We start from the raw sequence: 18,945 nt of genomic DNA, 5'->3' as shown, positions 1-18,945 counted from the left end.
AGTGCTTTTTCTTTATCCAAAATTGAGTGATAATGGAGTTTTTGAATGTCTGTTCAACTCCAATTCTTTTGAGAAATTAATGTTGATGACCCAGAAATGACAAATGCTTAGAAATTTTGCTTTATTTATCATTTTATTGCCATTTACCAAGAAGTTATGTTTTGGGTAGGAGAAGAATCAATGAAACAAGATGGGATTGGGAGGGAGGCAAACCATAAGTGACTCTTAAACTCACAAAACAAACTGAGGGTTGCTGGGGGGAGGGGGGTTGGGAGAAGGGGGGTGGGTTTATGGACACTGGGGAGGGTATGTGCTTTGGGGAGTGCTGTGAAGTGTGTAAACCTGGCGATTCACAGACCTGTACCCCTGGGGATAAAAATATATGTTTATAAAAAATAAAAAAATTAAAACAAACAAACAAACAAAAAACCTTGCATTCAGATGAAGTAGAATACCAACCCAATTTATGGCATTGTTGAAACTCCATGAATAAGGTGGAATTTGCTTTGGACTTTAAATGAGTTTTATAATATAAAGGCAGTAATTGGGGAAGACATTATTAGAGAAGGACTAATGTGAGATGGGAATAAGAAAGGCATTGGCCATATTTAGAGGCATATCTAACTTCTCAGTTTGGGCCAGACTAAAAGGATCCTAAATTAATGCCTAATGTGTATGAGGTTTCCAAATGGGGTGATGAAAAGTTTTGGAAGTAGATAGGAGTACTGTTGGCACACCACTGTGCATATATGAAATACCACTAAACTGTTCACTTTAAAATGGTTAATTTTATGTTATATGAATTTCACCTCAATTAAAAAAAAAGTAAAAGAACCTTAAATGGCAGGCCCTATGAGCTGCTACTTAATCTGACAAACAATATGGGGCAACTGGAATCTATGGAAGTGCAGAGGTCACATGAACAAAAAAACAGAGAACATGGAGACAATTTTGGAAATGAATCAAATGGGGATGTATGTGGAGTGGGGAGATCACTTATGTGCTTATTGAAGTGGTCTACCTTGTAATCTAAAACTGAGCAGGAATCTTTTCTTTGACCGTTCTTTTGTGGAAATTTCCAAACATACATAAGTTAGAGAATAAAGTTTAATGAGTTGCAAAAAAAAAGAAGTTATGTTTTAGCTTATTAAAATATTAAAATACTTGTCATATTCCTGTTGGATGTTTATTTTATTATCGTAAAACTCAGGATGACAGAGTACTGTATTTTTATATGGTCAATTAAAAATGGGTGTGTTTTTATTTAAATTTAAATTCCATGTCTTGAACATCAACCTATGGTTATTCCTGTAGCTGTACCTCCTGTAATAAAATATGTAGTCCTTAAAAAAAAAATTTAAATCAAGTTACAAACTCAGACTTTGAAGAAAAATCAAGTTGTTCAAAAGCATGATGATTAATTTCATGTGTCAACTTGTTAAGGGGCTATAATACCCAGTTTTTCAATTAAACACTAAACTGTGTGTTGCTATAAAGTTATGGTGTAATGTAATTAACATGTACAATCAGTTTACCTTAATTAAAAGAGATTACCCTGGATAATGTGGATGGGTCATATCCACTCAGTTGAAAGGCCTTAACAAAATGAGAGTTTTCCCAAAGAAATTATGCCTTAAGCATGCAGTATCAACTCATTTCTGAGTTTCCATCCAGCTTGCTAGCCCTACAGACTTCAAACTTGCCAATCTCTTCAATTATGTGAACCAATTCCTTGAAATCAATGTCTCTCTCTCTCTCTATCTCTGTTTATATCTTCATTTATGTTGAGAGTTAGGCACAGGGATATCATTTATCATATATATATATATATATACATACATATATATTTGAGGTATATCAGTAACATATATATATTTCATATATATATAAATATGTTGGGAGATATATTGTACACATACATACATGCTTACATATATATGATTTGTATATACCCACAATATGTATCCTAATATCCTATATATATATTCTATATATGTGTATGTGTGTCTATATGTGTGCATGTCCTCTTGAGAACCCTGAGTGATTGATACAGTGAGTTTTAAACAAATTCTAAAAGCTCAGAGTTTGTCTGCACATAAATATCCATGGTACTAACTATGTCACTGTTCAGATCCAATAGATATACACAACTAAAGTGCAAGCAGTGGCAGTCACCCAACAAAATCTCAGACATGGAAAATCATCTTAGCCTCTGTTTTGGGCTGTTTTTTTGTTTTTTGTTTTTTTTTAAATTTCAATTAAGGTGATGTCCTAGATAAGTACTAGATGTAATAACAAACCAACAGCCCAGTCTAAGTAACTTTATAAAACAAGTTCTCTCTCACATCAGGTGTGGAGGCTCTCTTATTAAATGTTCTTTCAACCTTTGCCTCCAAGACCTTGTTTCTATCTCATAGCTTCATCCATTCTGATTATTGGATGAGATATTTCATAAGCCAGATATTGATAACATTGCCTTAAGTCTAAATGTAAGGAGTCAGAGGGACACAGTCTTCCTGTACCAAAGAAAATGACACAGATTTTTGAGCATTTAGCCCATCTCTCAAGAATAATTTATCATTTTTGGAAGGGAGCAAAGTTGGAGGTGGCCTAGAAACATGGTTATTTGCAAAACAGAATCATTTAATGCCCCAACTTATTGAAAGCCTTTGAAGTCAGAAAGCACACCAGGGAATACCATGACTGTTTTTGTTTGTGTTTTGTGGTGTGTGTGTGTGTGTTCATTAGGTTGTAGATAGACTGTCACCACCTCTCTTGCAAAACCCGGTCTTACTTCTTTGAGGCATTTAATTTATTTTTCCTATGCACGTTTCCGAAAGAGAAAAATATAACAAAATCAAAGCAAAGACAAGCAAGTGACTGGGTTTATAGAAAAAATGATCTGACACATAATGTTATATTTAGTTTTTCTAGGCTATATAGAAAATGTATGCATCAAATAAGTTAAAGGAAGTATCTTGATGTTAAATATTTTAATATTTTTATTTTTTTCATTTTTGAAAGAAATAATTGACATTTATTAGTTTAAGGGATACAGAATGATGGTTTGATATACGTGTATCATGCAGTGAGTATAATAGGATGATGTACATCTATCTTGTCATATCAATACAACAACAGAGAGAGAGAGAGAGAGAGAAGAAAACCAAAGGAAAAGGAATATTTTCCTTGGGATAAAAACCTGAGAATTTACTCCCTTGACAACTTTTCTATTTATTATAAAGCATTGTTAGCTATAGGAATTATATCATGCATTACATCCCTTGTAATCATACATCTTACAACTGGAAGATTGTATTTTTTGAACAACTTCCTTCCAGTTCCCCCTTTCCCATTACTGCCTATGGTAACCACAAGTCTGATCTCTTTCCCTATGAGAATTTTTTATTCCACACATAATTGAGATCATACAATATTTGTCTTTCTGTCTTAGTCACTTGGCTTAGCATAACGATTTCAAGTATTTTATCCATTCATCCATCAATGGATTCTCATATTCCATGTCTTAGCTTCATAAATAATGTTTCTATGAACATGGGGGTGCAAATATCTTTTCAAGTTGGGGTTTTTATTTCCTTTGGATCTATTCCTAGGAATGAAATTGCAGGATGATATGGTTGTTCTATTTTTAATTTTTTGAGGACCTTCCATCGGCCATGTCAATTTACAATCCCACCATCAGTGCACAAGAGCTCCCTTTTTCCACATCCATGCCAGCATTTGGTAGCTCTTCTCTTTTTGGTGATGACCATTCTAACAGGCATGAGTGATATCTCATTGTGGCTTTAATTTACATTCCTCTAACTACTGCTGATGTTGGACATCTTTTAATGTATCTGTTTTTTAAATATCTTCTTTAGAGAAATGTCTATTCAATTCTTTTGCCCATTTTGTAATTGCGTTATTTGGGTTTTTGCTATTCAGTTGTATGGGTTTCTTATATGTCTTGTATATTAGCCCCTTATCAGATATATGGTTTGCAAATATTATTTAGCTTATTTTTTAAGTTGTCTTTCCACTTTGTTGATGGCTTCTTTTGTTATACAAAACATTTTAGTTCAATGTAGTCCCATTTTGTTTATTATTTTTTAGCTAGTGCTTTATGTGTCATATCAAAAATACAACTAAAACCCACAACAAGATTTTTTCTATGTTTTTTTTTTTTAGGAGTTTTGTGGTTTCTGATCTTATAATTGATCTTTGACCCATGTTGAGTTAATTTTTGTGAATGGTGTAAGATGGGTCCAGTTTTATTTTCTTACTTGCAAATATCAAAATATTTCAGCACCATTCACTGAAAAGACTATATGTTCTCCTTTAAGTATTTTTGGCCCATTTAAAAACATTCATTGACCATATACACTTAGGTTTATTTTTGTGGTTGTGATTCTGTATTTTTTTTTTCTGTTTTTATGCCATCACCCTAGTGTCTTGATGCCTGTAGCTTTATGGTATAGCTTGTGATGAGGAAGTGTAATACCTCCTGCTTTGTTTTACTGTCTCAGAATTTCTTTGGCCATTTTGGGGTCTTTTGTAATTCAGTGTTTTTTCTACTTCTGTAAAAAGGCCATTAAAAAGAATTTGCATTGAATCTATAGCTTCCAGTGGTATTGACATTTTAACAATATTAATTCTTCCAATGCATGTACACAGATAACTCCATTTATTTCTTTTTTTTAAATTTTTTATAAACATATATTTTTATCCCCAGGGGTACAGGTCTGTGAATCACCAGGTTTACACACTTCACAGCACTCACCAAAGCACATACCCTCCCCAATGTCCATAATCCCACCCCCTTCTCCCAAACCCCCTCCCCCCAGCAACCCTCAGTTTGTTTTGTGAGATTAAGAGTCACTTATGGTTTGTCTCCCTCCCAATCCCATCTTGTTTCATTGATTCTTCTCCTACCCACTTAAGCCCCCATGTTGCATCACCACTTCCTCATATCAGGGAGATCATATGATAGTTGTCTTTCTCTGCTTGACTTATTTCGCTAAGCATGATACACTCTAGTTCCATCCATGTTGTCGCAAATGGCAAGATTTCATTTCTTTTGATGGCTGCATAGTATTCCATTGTGTATATATACCACATCTTCTTGATCCATTCATCTGTTGATGGACATCTAGGTTCTTTCCATAGTTTGGCTATTGTGGACAATCAGCAATCAGACAACAAAAGGAAATTAAAGGCATCCAAATCGGCAAAGAAGAACTCCATTTATTTCTGTCTTCAATTTCTTTTCATCATTGATTTGTAGTATTCAGCATAGATATCTATTACTTCCTTAGTTTAATTCATTTCTAAGGATTAACTGCTTTTTCTGCTATTGTAATTGAGATGGATGTCTTTATTTTTTCAGAAATTTCATTGTTAGTGTATAGAAACATTACCAATTTCTGTACACTAATTTCGTATCTTGCAACTTTACTGAAGTCATTGATTAAAACTAACAAGGTTTTTGGGTTGATTCTTTAGGATTTTGTGTATAAAAGTAATGCCATCTGCAAATAGGGACTATTTTGCTTCTTTCCAATTCTGATAACTTTAAAAAATTTTTCATTAAAATTTCAGCTAGTTAACATACAGTGTAATATAAGTTTCAATTCTACAATACAGTGATTGAACACTTCCATGCAACACCAAATGCTCACCACAATAAGTGAACGACTTAATCCCCATCACTTAGTAACCAGTACCCCCACCCACCAACCCTCTGGTAACCATCAGTGTATTCTCTATAGTTAAGATTCTGTTTCTTGGTTTGCCACTCTCTCTCTTTTGTGTGTGTGTCCATTTGCTTGTTTTGTTTATTAAATTCCACATATGAGTGAAATCATATGCTGATAACTTTTATTTTTCTTGCCAGATTGCTTTGGGTAGTTGAAAAGTGATGAGAATGAGCATAATTGTATTGTTCTTTTAAAATTTTATTTTATTGTTTTTCAGTGTTCCAAAATTCACTGTTTATGCACCATACCCAGTGCTCCAAGCAATACGTGCCCTCTTTAATACCCACCACCAGGCTCACCCAATCCCCCACACTCCTCCCCTCCAAAACCCTCAGTGTGTTTCTCAGAGTCCATAGTCTCTCATGGTTCTTCCCCCTCCAATTTCCTCCAACTCACTTCTCCTCTCCATCTCCTATTGTCCTCCATGTTATTCCTTATGCTCCACAAGTAAGTGAAACCATATGATAATTGACTCTCTCTGCTTGACTTATTTCACTTGGCATAATCTCCTCCAGTCCCGTCCATGTCGATACAAAAGTTGGATATTCATCCTTTCTGATGGAAGCATAATATTGTTCTTGATCTTAGAGGAAACGCTTCATCCTTTCACCATTGAGTATGTGGGTTTTTCACATATGGCCTTTATTATGTTGGGATACATGCCTTCTATGCCTATCTAATGTGTTAAATGGTTTTATCATGAGTGGATGCTGAATTATGCTAATTAATTTTCTTTGTCTATTGAGCTGATAATATTCTTTTCTTTAACTTGTTTAACATGCTGTACCACAAGGATTGATCTATGGTATTATGAACAATCCTTGTATCCCAGGGTTAAATCCCACTTGACCATGGTGAATGATCTTTTTAATGTTTTGTTGAATTCAGTTTGTATTTTATTGATAAATTTTGCATCTATATTCATCAGGGATATTGGTTTTAGTTTTCTGGCTTTTGTATCAGAATGCTGCTGGTCTGGGTAAAATGAGTTTGGGAGTATTCTTTCCCCACTAATTTTTTCGAGGAGTTTGACAACAATTGTTAATTCTTCTTTAAATGTTTGGGAAAATCCATGAGGGAAATCATCTGGCCCTGGGTTTTTCTTTACTGGGAGTTGTTGATTACTAATTCAGTGTCTTTACCAGTAACTGGTCTCTTTAGATTTTACCTTTCTTTGTGATTCTGTCTTGGTAAGTTGTGTTTCTAATTTTTTTTCCTTTTTTTTAAAAGTTGATTAGTTTTCTGGCATGCAGGTGATCCTAGAAGCTTCTGTGATATCAGTTGTAAAGTCTCCTTGCTCATTTTTAATTTTGTTGATTTGGATTTTTATCCACTTGATTATTATAGCTGAGGGTTTGTCATTTTGTCTTATATTTTAAAAGAAGCAACTAGTTAATCTTATTTTTAATTTTTTTTTTAAATTTCATTTATCTGTGCTCTAAACATTACTATTTCCATTCTTCTGCTAAGTTTGGGCTCAGTTTGTTTTTCTCTTTCTAGTGCATTCTGGAGTAGAGCTTATTTATTTGGGGTCTTTATTTCTGTTTAATGTAGGAGTTTATTGTAATGAACTTTCTGTTACAACTGCCTTTGATCCATCATGTAAGTTCTGATATGTCATTTTTCCAACTTTTTTTTTTTTTGTCTCTAGAAAACTTTTCATTTCCCTTTGGATTTCTTCTTTGATCAACAGGTTGTTCAGGAGAATGTTAATTTATGTGCACTCATGAATTTCCAATTTTCCTCTTGTCATTGATTTCTAGTTTCCTGTCATTGTAGTCAGAGAAGATACTTGGTATGATTTTGATCTTCTTGAATTTGTGAAGATTTGTTTAATGGCCCAATATAAGGTCGTCCTAGAAAATATTCAATGTGTACTTGAGAAGAATGTGTATTCTGAAGTGGTATAAAATGTTTCATATATTTCAGTTAAGTCCATTTGGTCTGTAGTGTTGTTCAAATCTCCTGTTTTCCTTTTTAATTCTCTGTCTGGATTATTTATCCATTGTTGAGAATGGGGCACTAAATTCCCTGACTTTTACTATGTTGCTTTTTCCTCCTCCTGATCGTTTGGATTGGAAGGCACTTTCCACAGCATTTAAGGCTATGACTCAGCACCTTGCCTGGGTGTGAGCAAACTGAGCACTAGGCCTCACAAAACCCTTCATTTGAGAATGTGAATCAAACAATTATGTACCCCACCTAGTTCCCCAGTCAGAGTGCACCCCTAACTTGGTTTTGTAAATGAGGAAAGCCACTAGTTGTGATTACTAGTTGAACACCGCAAATATGAACTTGGTCTTCCAAGATCCATGAGTTACTTGCAGTAAACCTCTCCTCCCTTTGCCATCAGAATCAGATTTCTAGGGGCTGGGCTCCAAAAATTCCTCTATAATCCCCATGGTGTGAGATCAGAATGGGGGTTCCCACAAAGTGACCCAAATTACTGGGGTAAGCAGGTTGTTCCCCCTGGGTTCTCTTTTCTGACTAGAGGAACCAGGGGCTCAAGGGAGACCTCTGCATGGTGCACCATTCTCTTGGGCAAGGGCAAAGTGATTAATGTGTAGCAAATTAATTTACCTTTCTAATGTAGTCTACCTTGATCTTTGAGGTACAGTGGAGTGCTTTAGTTCACCCCATATTCTAGGATTCTGTCAGTGGTGTCTTGTTCTTTTTTTTTTTTTTAAGATTTTATTTATTTATTTGACAGAGAGAGATCACGAGTAGGCAGAGAGAGAGGAGGAAGCAGGCTCCCTGCTGAGCAGAGAGCCCGATGCGGGACTTGATCCCAGGACCCTGAGATCATGACCCGAGCCGAAGGCAGCAGCCTAACCCACTGAGCCACCCAGGCGCCCCAGTGGTGTCTTGTTCTTAAAGGAGGGTAATGTCAGGAATGACCTCTATCATCATCTTGGTGACATTACTTCCCTTAATATTTTTCCAATTAATTTATTAGCATTAGGAAATAAAGTTTGTAGGCTCAATAGCCTTTTGATATTTTTCCAGCAAATAATAAAAGAGATAAATTCACTCACTGCCAAATAGAATACATTGCTTATAACATAATATATCAATGAACAAAATCCCTGCTATCTAAAGCTGTCAGCCATGATTGCAATGTTACAGTGATTTCTGATGCTAAGAAGGTCATTCTTACTATGCCAGGCAAGAAATAATAAATATCCACATATTTCATGTGCCTGAATATATGGGTTCAAGGAAATATTAATTCCAGATACCATTTCTTGAACGCCAGTCCGGACTTTTTTGTGTTGGCATGTAAGATGAGAAAAAACCTATAGAATATGTCAAGAATCTTTTTTAACAGCATATAATAGAATATCGTTTTCAGGGACATTAAATTTCAGCATCTTTCTTTTTTTTTTTTTTTTCCCCTATGGAACTTTGTCCCCTAGTGTCTTCTCTAATTCATCTTTTCAGTTTTGTTTGTTTGCTGGTTTGTTTTGAGATTCCAGGTGAAAGCTATATACCAGAGCTAACCTTGTAAATCATCAGGAAAGACTCAAGGTATGATTCTAATAGTACTTGGAAATTCTCATGCCCCATACCAACATCTTCATTGTTAGCCTTTCACAGAGATCAAAGTCACACCATAACATATTTATTCTGTTAGGATATGAAGGCTTTGAGCCTTTCAGAGTCCTCAATGAAATTAATTTCCAGGAAGAGAGACCAGAATGAGGTAGTGTTTCCCTAATTCCCTTATTTAGAACCCTAGTACCTTAAGCTATTCTCTGTCAAAAGGGATCTGATAAACAAATAAGTTTGGAGATATTGTACACTATATCTCACTTTCTATTCCTCACCAAGATTCACAAGGTACCTTAGCATAATAAATCTTTGAGAGATCTTTCAATAAAGAAACACATTCACCTTTTTTTTTACCTGTTTTATTTATTATTTTACTTTATTTTATTTTTTTCAGTGTTCCAACATTCATTGTTTATGCACCAGACCTAGTACTTAAAGTCAGTATTTCTCAACCATATTTGATCTTGAAATCATTTTTTTCTTGGAATGCTCACTAACAACAACCTGCTGAACTAATGTTCTAAGGAATGCATCTTGGGAAACACAAACATAAAACATTCTGTCCTGAATCCTCACATGGTTTTGTTAACAGTTCACTGAATGTGAAGTACTAGTAAAATCAGTTCCAAGAATTTGTTCTGGTAATGAGCGGCTATGACTGTCAGAGCTAGGATAAGGATTCAAAAGAAGATACTGAAAATAATGCTGGAAAAATATCCATGACTTTTTTGCATGTTTTCCTCAGGTTGGTTGTTGTTGAGAACAGCCTTTAATTGTAATGTGAACAGAGCCTAATATACATTTCTTTTTATTTATATAATATTTACAGAATTTTACAACCATCACCACAATCTAAACTCATAACATTTTCATCAGCAGAAAAATAGAAATCTGTGACAATTAGAAGTTACTTTTCATCCGTCTCCCAAACACTGGACAACGATTAGTCTACTCTCTGTCTCTACAGAGTTGTCTCTGTAGAGGCATTTCATATAAATGGGAATATATAATGTGTTGTCTTTTGTTACTGGCTTCTTTCATTTATGAATTCATGTTTCCTCTATAATTAGCATACAGTGTTATATTAGTTTCAGGTATACAGGATTCTATACATTATTCAGTGCTCATCATAATAAGTGTATTGTTATTTATTATTATTATTATCTTTTTATTTCCACCCATTTTCCCACCACCTACCCTCTGGCAACCACCAGTTTACTCTCTATATTTAAGAACGTGTTATTTTGTTTATTTTCTTTATTCATTTGTTTTGTTTCTTTTAGTCTACATATGAATGAAATAATATGGTTTTTGTCTTTCTGTGTTTGACTTATTTCACTTAGCATTATACTCCTTAGCTTCATCTATGTTGTTACAAATGGCAAGATTTCACTATTTTTTATGACTGAGTAATATTTCTCTCTCTATGTAACACATTTTCATTCATCTATGGATGAACACTTGGGCCATTTTCATATTTTGGCTATTGTAAATAATGCTTCAGTAAATATAGATGTTCATATATCTGTTTTTTTTCTCTCCTTTTTTTAAACCCCTGTTTGTTTTGTTTCTTAAATTCTACATATGAGTGTATTCACATGGTAATAGTCTTTTTCTGACTGATACTTTGTTTAACATTATATACTCTAGCTTCATCCATGTGGTTACGAATGTCAAGATTTCATTCTTTTTTTATGGCTGAGAATTATTCCATTGTATATATATACAACTTCTTCTTTATCCATTCAAGTGATGGATACTTGGGTTGCTTCCGTAATTTGGCTATTGTAACAATGCTCCAATAAACATAGAGGTGCATGAATCCTTTTGAATTAGTGCTTTTTGTATTTATTGGATAAATACCCAAGAGTGCAATTCCTGGATCATAAGGTCATTCTATTTTTTAAAATTTTTTGCATAACTTCTGTACCGTTTTCCAGAGTGACTGCACCAGTTTGCATTCCTACCAACAGTACACAAGGTTTCCTTTTTCTCCACATACTTGCCAAAACTTGCTGTTTCTTCTGGTTTTGATTTTAACCATTCTGACAGGTGTGAGGTAGTAGCCCTTTGTAGTTTTGATTTGCATTGCCCAGATGATGAGTGATGTTGAGCATCTTTTCATGTCTTTTGGTCATTGCTATGTCCTCTTTGGAAAAATGTCTATTCATGCCTTCTGCCCATTTTTTATTTGTTATTTGGTTTTTGGGGTGCTGAGATTTATCAGTTCTTATAATTTGGATACAAATTCCTACCAGATATTTCATTTACAAATATCCTTTCCCATCCCAAAAGTTGCCTTTTAACTTTGTTCATTGTTTCCTTGCTGAACAGAAGCATTTTATCTTGATGTAGTCTCAATAGTTTATTTTTGTTTTCATTTCCATTGCCTTAGGTGACATCTAGAAAAATGTTGCTATAGCCAATGTCAGAGATATTACTGCCTTCACTCTCTTCAGATATCACTCTTTTCAAGGATTTTTATGGTTTCAGATCTCATTTTAGGTCTTTAACCCATTTTGAGTTTATTTTTTGTGTATAGTGAGACAAAGTGATCCAGTTTCTTTCTTTTGCATGCTGCTGTCCAGTTTTCCCAACATCATTTGTTGAAGAGACTATATTTTTCCCATTATATATTCATTCATCCTTCGTTAAAGATTAATTGACCATATAATTGTGGGTTTATACCTCCTTTGGCAGCTTGTTGAAAGTACTTTCATGTCTTGATCAGAGGGTCGTGGGATCAAGCCCTGCATTGGGCCCTCTGTTCAACGGGGAGCCCGCTTCCCTCTCACTCTTTGCCTGCCTCTCTGCCTACTTGTGATCTCTGTCTGTCAGATAAATTAATAAACTATTCTAAAAAAAGAATACATTTGGAAGATTTATTTCCACTTCTTTTTTTATATTTTTTTGATGATAATATATATTAACCCTTACCTAAATTTTTGGTAGTATTCCCTTGTGAATTCATCTGGCATCGGACTTTTTGGTGTATTTTTTAAATTACTGATTCAATTTTTCTTACTAGTGATTAATCTGTTCAGATTTTGTTTCTTCCTTGTACAATTTAGGAGATTGTATATTCCTAGAAATTTATCAATTTCTTATAGGTTCCCAATTTTTTGACATATAATTTTTCATAGCATTCTCTAATATTCTTCTGTATTCTGTGGTGTTAGTTGTTAATTTTTCATTTATCTGTTACTTATTTATTTACTTATTTATTTGGATACTTTCTCCTTTTTCCTTATGAGTCTGCTAAGTGTTTATTAATTTTGTTCATCTTTTCAAAGAACTAGCTCTTGATTTCATTTTTTTTCATTTATTTTAGTCTTTATGTCATTTACTTTTGCTTTGATCATTTTTAAAGATTTTATGTATTTTGAGAGGGAGAGAGAGTGAACAGGGGAGGAGCAGAGGGAAAAGGACAAGCACACACTGCACTGAGCATGAATCCCAATGTGGGGCTCAATCTCATGACCCTGAGATCATGACCTGAGCTAAAATCAAGAGCTGGATGCTTAACAACTGAGCCACCCAGGCGCCTCTCTATTTTGATCTTTATTTTTCTCTATCCACCTTATGTTTCTTTTCCTTTTTTTTTCCTGTTCCTTCTGATGTAAGTTTACATTTCTTACTTTAGCTTTTTCTTGTTCTTTTGAGGTGGCTCTCTATTGCTATAAATTTCCCTCTTTGTCTTGTTTTCAGTACATCCCAAAGATTTTAGACTGTTGTGCTTTTTCTTGTTATTTGTCTCTACACGTATTTTGATTTCTTCTTTGATTGTTTCTTTGACCGATTGGTTGTTTAGCATCATTATGTCTAAGGTCCACATTCTTATTGCCAGTTTTTTTTTTTCCTTGTGATTGATTTCTAGTTTCATATTGTTTTGGTCAGAAAAGATGTTTGGTATGATTTCAATCTCTTTGAATTTAGTGAGCATTTTGTTTTGTTTTGTTTTGCTTTGTTTGTTTGTTTGTTTGTTTTTCCCTGCAGCCTAACATGTGACCTATCCTCAAGAATGTTTCATGTGCAATTGAAAAGAATGTGTATTCTGTTGTTGTTGTTTTTAAGATGGAATGTTTTGTATATATCTGTTATTTTTACCTGGTCTAATGTGTCATAGAAAGACATTATTTTCTTATTGATTGTCTGCCTGGATGATCTATCCATTGATGTAAGTGGAGTGTTAAAGTCCCTTAGTATTACTGTATTACCTTCAATTTCTCTCTTTATGTCTACTAACATTCTCTTTATCTATTTAGCTGCTGAAATTTTGAATGCCTATTGGGTGCATATTTACAATTGTTATGTCCTCTTTTTGAATTGGTCTTTCTATCATCACATAATACACTCTTTTGTTTCTTGTTATAGTCTTTGTTTAAATGTCTATTTTGTCTGATATAAGTATAGGTATCCTAGCTTTTTTTTTTCACTTTTATTTGCATGGTAATTTTTTTTCATCCCTTCATTATCAGTCTGTACATCTTTAGGTCTGAAATGCATTGCTTATAAGTACTATATAGGTAGGGTTTGTTTTTCTATCCATTTGCCACTCTGTCTTTTGATTGGAACATTTATTCCATTTACATTTAAAATGATTATTGATGGGTATGTACTTAGTGCAATTTGTTATTTGTTTTCTGGTTGCTTTTGTAGTTCTTTGTTTCTTCTTGCTGTCTTTGTGATTGGTGAGTTTCTTTATTGTTATTCTTGGTCTTTCTTTTTATTTTTCGTTTTCTAATATAGTTTTGTGGTTTGTGCTTTATGAGGTTCATATATAACATCCTAAGTATATGGCAGTCTATAGTAAGTTGATTGTCATTTAAATTCAGGCACATTCTAAGAAACAAATACATTTTCCTCCCTCCTCCATCTTTTATGTATATGCTTTCATGTTTTACATTTTTATTCATAATTTTCTCATGTCTATTTATGGTCATTTCTTTTCCACTTAGTGAAGTCCCTTTAACATTGCTTGTAAGGTTGCTTTAGTGGTGATGAACTCCATTAGCTTTTGTCTGGGTAACTCTTTATGTCTCCCCTAAATACGAATGAGAATATTGCTGGGTAGAGTGTACTTGGTTATATATATTTTTTCCTGTTTTCAGTACATTGAATATATCATGGTATTTTCTTCTCCCCTGCAAAGTTTCTGCTGAAAAATCAGCTGACAACCTTTTTTAAGTGTTCCAGTGTACATAAATTTTTGCTTCTCTCTTGCTGCTTTTAGAGTTCTCTATCTCTAAATTTTGACATTTTAATTATTATACATCATGGTGTGGAACTTTATGGGTTTGTCTTGTTTGGAACTCTGGGTGATTATTGAACCTATTTACTTCCTTAGGTTAAGGAATGTTTCAGTTATTACTTCTTTAAGTAAGTTTTCTGCCCCTTTGTCTCTCTCATTCTTCTCTAGGACCCCAATGATGCAAATGTTTGTTCATTTGATGTCTAAAAGATCCTGTAACCTATCCTCATTTTTATTTTATATAAATATATAAAAATATATAGAAATTTATATATATGTAAGTTACATATACATTTTATATATAATATGTAAATATGAATAAAATATGTATAACATGTAATATATACAAATAAAATTATATATCTAGCTATGTAATTTATAAAAACATATATAAATTACTTTCTCCTTTTGTTATTCACCTTGGGTGTTTTTCTTCCAGTCCTCCAGATCACTGATATATTTTTCTGCATCACTAATCTACTGATTTTCTCTATGTATTTATTTCAGTTGTTTTATTCTTCAACTCCATTTGGTATTTTTATATGTTTATTTATTTATTAAATGTCTCACTGTGTTCTTCCACTCTTCTACCAAGTTCAGTGAGCATCTTTATGATCATTCTTTATTTTTTTTTTATTGGACACCTTTGTTATGTCCATTTTATTTAGTTCTTTTTCTGGGGTTTTGTCTTGTTCTTTCTTTTGCAGCATATTCCTCTATCTACCAATTTTTCTTGACTTCCTGTACTCTTTTCTATGGATTTGGTAGACTAGATATTTCTAAACTTGAAGAAATGGTCTTGTGTGTGGTTGTTTTCTATATAGACTGTGTTCAAGTGTGCTTTGGTTGTGCTTGGTGAGCTTTGATGCCTGGCTGGAGCTATGTCTGCTGTGGGTTGAGGGTCCTTGAGGTCTCCACACATTGGTTACCTTAGAAGTTAAGCTGAAGCTGAAGTGGAGTCAGATTGTTGCAGTCTTTGGGCTTTCCTTGCCATAAATGTCTTGCTTCTAATCATCTCTGACCTTCATTATATTTTTTTTCATCACACATTGTTTTTAAATATTATGTGTCTAATAACAATCTCATTATTTTTATGTATTTGTCTTTTATACTATGCATAAGTAATAAATAATGGACTTGTAAACCAAAAGTATAGTAATAGTGGTCTTTATATTTATCTATATAGTTACTTTTAGTGAAGTTTTTTTTATTTTTACAGCTTCCAGTTAGTGCCCAATATCTTTTCATTTCAACTTGAAGTACTGTCTTCATTTTTTTTTTCAGGGATGATCTATTGGTAACTAATCAATTTTTGTCTGAGAATCTCTTAATTGTCTATCATTTTTTTAAAATATGGTAAAATACACACAACATAACATTTACCATATTAACATCTTTTAAAATGACAATGCGGTACATTTTTTTTAAAGATTTTATTTATTTGACAGAGAGAGATCACAAGTAGACAGAAAGGCAGGCAGAGAGAGAGAGGGAAGCAGGCTCCCTGCTGAGCAGAGAGCCCAATGCAGGGCTCGATCCCAGGACCCTGAGATCATGAACTGAGCGAAAGGCAGCGGCTCAACCCACTAAGCCACCCAGGCCCCCCAACAATGTGATACATTAAGTACATTCACATTGTTGTGCCACTATCACCACTGTCAATCTTGAGAAATTTTTTATCATGCAAAAATGAAACTCTGTATCCATTAAACAGTAATTCCCCACTACAAGTGCAAGAATAGAAAAAAGGGAAGAGACTAAGAAAGACGATAAAAAAAACATAGCCATTAGTTTAGGATAACATTATTACTATAGCCACCACTGAATCCTGGGCTCTACTCTGGCTTGCAAGTTACTCTGACTTTTATGGAATAAATTATAAATGAATCCTTTCTTATGTCCCTTAGTCTAGGTTAAGACTCCCAAGTGGGAGGATCTGATTTATCCTAAGTTATGGGTTCATGCTGTAACAATCAAAGGCGTGGGAAGGCAAATTATTCAGAACAAATGGTTTCGATAGTACTAGGTAGAGCTACACATCAATAGTGGATTGCCCTCAAAAAGAAAATAGTTCAATAGGTAGCAAAAAAAAAAAAATTAATATGTCTACTGCTCTTTAAATCTTGTTTGAAGATTAATTTTAGAGACTGGGGTGGAATTGATTTTGCCATGATAACTATGTGAGTGTGAAGAGTTGGAAGCACAGTTGAGAAAGAGAATAGGTAATTTGTTCTCTGTTATGGACACTGATGGACCTTGGTAAAGAAAGGGAATTTGGCTGGTTATTATAACTTGCCTGTAGCAGAAACTGTTTTCCCCAAACATGTAGCTTCTTTGTATATACTAATGAAATTTTTAGTTGAACACATTGCCACTCAGCTGAATACATTTATAAATCTCACTTGCAGCAAAGTATAAATATATGACTAAGTACTGGTTAATGGGGTGTGATAAAAGTGATGTTTACAATAGTTAGAATTTTTTCCCTTAAATAAAAAAGCATTCCCTCTCGCTTCATCTTTCCTCTTTTCCACTAGATGGAATAAGAACATGATCGTGAGAGCTGAAGTAACCATTTTATTTTTTTTTAAGATTTTATTTTTAAATAATCTATACACCCAGTGTGGGCCTCAAATTAACAACCCCAGAATCAAGAGTCACATGTTGCACTGACTGAACCAGCCAGGCATCCCTCATTTATATCTCTTTTAAGCAACTTTCATTATTTATTTATTTGTCTGTTTATTTATTTATTTATTTTTATTTTCAGCATTACAGTATTCATTATTTTTTCACCACACCCAGTACTCCATGCAATCCGTGCCCTCTCTAATACCCACCACCTGGTACCCCAACCTCCCACACCACCGCCACTTCAAACCCCTCAGATTGTTTTTCAGAGTCCATAGTCTCTTATGATTCACCTCCCCTTCCAATTTCCCCCAACTCCCTTCTTCTCTCTAACTCCCCAAGTCATCCATGCTATTTGTTATGCTCCACAAATAAGTGAAACCATATGATAATTGACTCTCTCTGTTTGACTTATTTCACTCAGCATAATCTTTTCCAGTCCCATTCATGTTGCTACAAAAGTTGGGTATTCATCTTTTCTGATGGAGACATAATACTCCATAGTGTATATGGACCACATTTTCCTTATCCATTCGTCCGTTGAAGGGCATCTTGGTTTTTTCCACAGTTTGGCGACTGTGGCCATTGCTGCTAGAAACACTGGGGTACAGATGGCTCTTCTTTTCACTACATCTGTATCTTTGGGGTAAATACTCAGGAGTGCAATTTCAGGGTCATAGGGAAGTTCTATTTTTAATTTCTTGAGGAATCTCCACACTGCTCTCCAAAGAGGCTGCACCAACTTGCATTCCCACCAACAGTGGAAGAGGGTTCCCCTTTCTCCACATCCCCTCCAACACATGTTGTTTCCTGTCTTGTTAATTTTGGCCATTCTAACTGGTGTAAGGTGATATCTCAATGTGGTTTTAATTTGAATCTCCCTGAGGGCTAGTGATGAACATTTTTTCATGTGTCTGATAGCCATTTGTATGTCTTCATTGGAGAAGTGTCTGAAAAAATTCTATATTTAAAATTTAAAATTTTCAATTTTTATAAAATTTTAATCTTTCTTATAAAATTTTATATTAGCAGATGAGTCTGCATCCTAATTAATATCCTTCCTATGGCTAACTATGGGCTGCATTTCACCACTTTCTCTCCTGAGCCTCACAAGTTAAATTATTCTAGCTGAGGAGCTATGACCATGGCAAAGTTTCTTCTGAGGACTCTATGTCGACACAGCAAAAATAGATGTCAAAACGAAATCTATGGAGTGAAAGTTTGCAACGATCTTATGTTCTTTGTCATGAAAGAGATTTTTGCTTGTTCCTATTTCTTTTCACCTTCATAAGTCATAATTTCATATTCAATCTCTATTTAAACCTCTAATTTAAGTTCATGTATTAACTTAGATTCAAGGTGATGATACATAGAACTGATCTTGAATTACCCCCTTTTAAAGTTACCAGATTTTCACCAAGTCCTAAAATAGTTTCTTAAAAATGTCTTGTTCTTCATATTAATGAATTTTTTTGTTGTTTTGTTTTGTTGTTGTTGTTGTTATTATTTTGTTAACTCACGTTTGTGGACTTGGTACTTTTTCAATGACCTTAATGCTTTTTAACCTACAAATCAGAAAATCAGAGTTGAAAAATACAGCTATTCTCAACCATGGCTGTACATTGAATTCTCCTGGGCTAGCCTTTAAAGGGATACAAACACCCAATTCATACCCCCAGACATTGGGAAAATTGTGTTCAAGAAGGGTGTTGAATCAACAATACATTTTTAAAAGATTTATTTATTTATTTTAGA

Source organism: Mustela putorius, unplaced genomic scaffold, assembly GCF_011764305.1.
Source record: "Mustela putorius furo isolate JIRA1106 unplaced genomic scaffold, ASM1176430v1.1 tig00000870_pilon_pilon_pilon, whole genome shotgun sequence".
NCBI lineage: Eukaryota > Metazoa > Chordata > Mammalia > Carnivora > Mustelidae > Mustela > Mustela putorius.
This window is presented reverse-complemented; position numbering follows the sequence as displayed.